Below are 4977 nucleotides of genomic sequence, written 5' to 3' on the forward strand. Positions count from 1 at the left end.
TGCCGCTGACAACGGTGCGACGAGGCTCCTGCGTGCAGGTAAAGACAAGGGCAGGAAGGGAGGGCAGCATCCGGAGCGACTCCGCTGTGACCCTGCGTGAGGACAGGCCTTTGGTAACATGGTTCCTTCCCCTCGCTGAGGTTTAATCCGTTCTCTTTCCCCATCTCCTGCAGGACTTGGCTTTAAGCTCAGCCTGTGGGTCAGATGCATTCATCCTCCTGGGGTAGGATGGGTGCCCTGTGGGTGCCTGCGCTCTGCCAGCAAAAGGCTGCATCTTTAACCATGGAGGCTGGAGGCAGTGTTTCCCATGGGAATGAGGGGCTGGATGTGTTTGGGGCAGGGGAGCTCATGTCCAAAACACAATGTGGGCCCCCGGTGAAATTGGGTAAAAGCTGGAATTGCAGAATAAACAGCTCCAGTTTCAGGGCTCTCTGGGGATGTGTGTGCATAGCGGGGGGTGGTGGTGGTGTGTGTGTTAGTGAAAGCTATGCTGCTTGGCAAGTGTTAAAGGAGAAGCTGCTGCTCGGCACAAAAGCTGGTCTTACACAGCACAGGTCTATTCAAGAGACATTTAATTCCCTTCTGAAGTCCAGGCGAATGGGGAGCTGCCATCTGGTGTCTGATGGCAGCTGGGAAAAAAGGGCTCTTTGCAACGCAGGGCAAGGTGGGAGCTTGAGGGGCTTCAGATTGTCTTGAAGCAGCTCTGTTATTAAGGCTGAACGAGCTGGGTCTGTAAAGTGACCCATATGAGTTAATGCTGGCTTGGGAAGGTGAAGGGTCCTGCTTGCGGGCAGCACCGCGGATCGATGCTGGGGCCTAGTATTCAGGGTATTACTTCTATTAAGTTGCAGAGGCTGTAACTTCTCTGCCTGTGAGTGGCTGAGCAGTGTCAGGGTAACATGGCTGTGCCTTGGTGCGGGCGCAGTTTAAACCCTGATAGAACAGGGAGCATGTCCTGGCTGCCGCACAGGGAGCAGAGCAGGTCTGCATGGGGACAAGCAGACCCACAGAGGGGGAATTTCAGCTGCCCTGTGCCCCAGGACTTGTTTAAACAAGGAGGTTTGGGTGTTCAGATGTTTATGGGACACTTTGGGAAGAGGGGTAGGTGCTTGTGCTTCTGTGTTTAGGGACCTGGCACTCAAGGGGTCAGCATCCCTCAGCCATGACCCAGCTGCCCAGGTGTTCATACTGTAGGAGGGACACCAGGGAACAAGACTGACCAGTTCCCTGTGAGGAAACAGGCCGTTCCCTTAGAGCACAGGGAGTTTTCCTTGGCAGAAACAAAGCTTTGTCCAGGGTGCCTCTGCAGAGCCCGGCCAGGCTGGCCCAGCGCCCACCAGGGCACGTCCCACCAGTGCAGAGGTGCTGTGCCAGCACAGACCCATGGGTGCAGAGTGGCTGCATGGTCTCCTTGCAGGGATCCGGATGCACTCCCTGTGCACAGGGAGGATGAGGCAAGTGGAGCTCCGTGGTGAGCTGCAGCGTGGAAAGGTGCCAGTGCTGGGCAATGGCCCTTCGCCCTGCCACACCAGCAGCAGTGACTCCCCACGTCATCCCGTCTCTCCAGGCTGCATCCTCTCCAGGGTAGCAGGACAGTCGGTGGGAGGCGGTAGCAACGCATCATCCCCCTTCCTGAAGGTTAGGAAGGACGTGTCCTCTGGCATGGCTGGGAAATGGAGTCATGGGATATGTCCTTCAAGACTTCATTGTGTCTTTTCCCCTTCCCTGGAGTAGCATCTCTAAGTGGGGATGCAAATGGGCTGGATGTCCGCAGAGGCTTTCAGAGCCCTTGCAGTAAGTGTCTGGGTGCATCCCAGCGAGCAGAGGGTGCAATCCTGTAGCTGTGAGAAGACAGGCAGAGGTTTCTTCGTTTTAATTACAGTATTTAATCACCCCTGATGGCTCCGGGCTGCAGCTCCATCTCTGCGTAGGAGGCAGATGCGAGTGTGGGTTCGAGTGCTGTCATTATACATGATGCACCCACAGCCTGAGCTGATACACGGATTAGTGGAGTTTGTCACACACCTCTAGCGACTGAGTGGGCTGGGGAGCGATGAGGCACAGACTGGCTAAATCCTGCTCCACACTGGGATTTCCATCACATCAAATTGGGATCCGATCCCACTTCCCAGGCATGAATTGTTGAGGTCCTGCAGCGCACCCAGCCTCAGCATCCAGCACACCTGTAATCAACCCCGAGGGGGAAGCCTGCAGGATTTAAGGATGCTGGGAGAAAGCATCTCATCCTGGAATCCTCTTGCCTGACAGGATGTACCCCATCGCACAGGGACACACTACTGGCATGGTGAGATAGCTGGTGTTGCAGGGGTCAGGGTGGCTGCTGGGTTTGGGTGGGATGATGGGGTCTGTGGTGCTGATGGGAGGGACAGGTTCAGGTTTACTGTGTCACCTTGGCCAAGCCACTCATCTCACAGCCAAGGCTATTGTCCTGGGGAGAGCATTGCACCTTGGTTCATTGCTTGCACGAGTGCTGGGTGGTGCTGTGCTCAAAGATGGGCTCTGTTGTGTCCTTCATCATCGCTGTTCTCCGGTCTTGATCCCATGGGTACCACTTCAGCATCACTCAGTGAGACTTTGGGGCTGATTTTCTTTGCCCCTCTGTGTCATATCCTCAAGCTTTTCAAGGAGAAAAAGGAATTCAGCTGCAAACTTAGACTGAGTGGTCCTGTCCCCTGGAAAGGATGTGCTGGGACTTGATGGAAAAAGGATGGCAGAGATGTGACGTTCCTCTGAAATAGAGCAGAAAAAGGTCCTACCTCATCCCCAGCTCCATTGTTTTGCATCCCAGATCCTTGCTCCTTCCTCCCCTGGCACCAGCTTTAAACACCCCATGTTCCTTAGTAAAAATCAACCCTTTTCCAAAGTTTCAGGGCACCACGGCATTTCCATGCATGGATGGCTCCAGCTAATTCTTTCTTCATTGATGATATTCCTGGGCTGGTGTCTCCAGTGCGAAGACGTGGATTTGTTGTACTCCAGATGTCCGTAGGGAATACAGATGTACAGGAAGATGCTTGCTTGAGAGAAAGCCTGTAGTCAGCTGTGTGCTACCTTGTCTGTCTGGTTTAGCTTCGTGGTTAAACTCAGCCCAGGAACTGCAGGACCTGAATGATGCTGAAGCTTGTGATGATGCTGAAGCTTGTGATGTTGTGGTAAGGCTCCCAGGCAGCCAAAAAGCCTTGTTTTATTGCACAGTCCTCACTCACTCTCAAGCTTGACCCAGCAATGGCAAGCCAGGAGCAGGATGCCCTGGGCTGTGTCTGGCTGGTGATGGGATGCACTGATAGAGCAGAGTGCTCAGAATGCAGGAGCTGGGGCTCTTGGTTTGTATTTTGGCTATTCCTTTCCTGTGTTTGTTCTGCTGGAGCAATGACTGGGTTGTGGAGTGAGTACAGGGATGACTCTGAGGCTTGGTTTGGTTTTGAAGCTCTTCTGGGCTCTGTGCTAAGAACCCATCAAACTTGGAGTGCATTGAAACACCCTTCATGGAGCAGGGCTTTATCATGAGCTGGTTAGTGAGTGCTTAAACCCTTTCTGGCCAGAAATGCACTTAGTAATGCTGCCTGCAGCCCTGGCCAGGTTTATACTTAGCTTGTAACACTCCTTATACCCACTGCGAGTGCTGGCATCTGGCTCAGCCTGCACCCCAAGTCCTCTCTTCCATAGGGTCACGGGATGTGTGTACATGGAGAAGGGACATCAGGAAAACATGGTTCAATGTGTTTGGGCAGTGGAGTGTGTGAGCTCCTGCACACTGCTGTGTGCACTTAGCCCCTGTCCTGCTGCCTGGAGGGGACAGGGATGGGCGAAGGCTGGTCAGCGGTGATGCCGTCTGCCTGCTGTGCACATCTGGCAGAGAGCTTGGGGGTGCTTCTCTGCCCTCCTGGTCACACATGGCCTGAAGCAGAGCCAGGGGCCACCATTGCCCCAGCACAGTCCTGTTTCCTTTCTGATGACGTGTGGATAAATACTGTTCTTTCTGGATGTGGCTGCCTCTTCCCTGAGCTGCTGCTGTGCTGGCGCTGGGTTTCTGGGGCAATACAGACCTGCTCAGTGCCAGAGATGATGCCAAGTGATGCATCTTCATTTATGTTTGTTTTCTAGAGCTGGAACTCCCTAATCTTGGCTTTGTTTTGCTCCTAAGCAGTGTGTTGCTTGGAGCAGCTTCTGCAAAGCCCTTTGCTCAGCTGTGTGCAGGGCTTGGCACTGTTTGCAAAGTACCTGTGCAGAAACACTGTCATCTCCCCGGGTCACTTAGTGAGAATGAATCTGATTGGGATGGATAATTAAAAGGATACAGGGATGCTCACCTGGTAGAGAATTTTCTGCTGTTTCTTTACAGGCTGCACATGAAAGGGGGAATCTGGAACTGTACCTGCACAAAGTCCTTTGCACCAGGCTTTGTTCAGTGCCACATCCATGCAGTGCCTGTTATCTGGACGGGTGGATTCATTGTCCCCACCAATTCCCTTCCATTCAATGTCGAACTGAGAAAATCATCTCAGAGACCTCTGTTTGCAGATGTGCTGCCTTCTGCTTCCAGGCATACTCCTGATCACAGTGCACAGGGAATAAGCAAGGTGGAGTGTAGGGTAAAGCATGGCTGTGTGAAAAGGCCATCAAGTGCATCCTGGCCTCCTACCCCTTAAAATACAGCCTAGGATGGTCAGAAATGAGCTTGTGCTGCTGCTCCATTGGTGCAAAAAGGAATCTTGCAGCTGCCTTGGGAGTGGGAAGGGCTGGGGATGGATGGATAGTGGGTGGATGGATGAACAGATGGAGGGGTGGATGGATGGATGGATGGATGGATGGATGGATGAATGGATGGATAGGAAATGGATGGGTGGATGGCTGGATAGTGGATGGATGGGTGGGTATGGATGGATGGATGATGGGTGGATGGATGGATGGGTGGATTGATGGATGGATGGATAGATGGATGGATGGATGGATGGG

Source organism: Nestor notabilis, unplaced genomic scaffold (assembly GCF_000696875.1).
Source record: "Nestor notabilis isolate BGI_N333 unplaced genomic scaffold, ASM69687v1 scaffold21984, whole genome shotgun sequence".
In the NCBI taxonomy this organism is placed as follows: Eukaryota; Metazoa; Chordata; class Aves; order Psittaciformes; family Psittacidae; genus Nestor; species Nestor notabilis.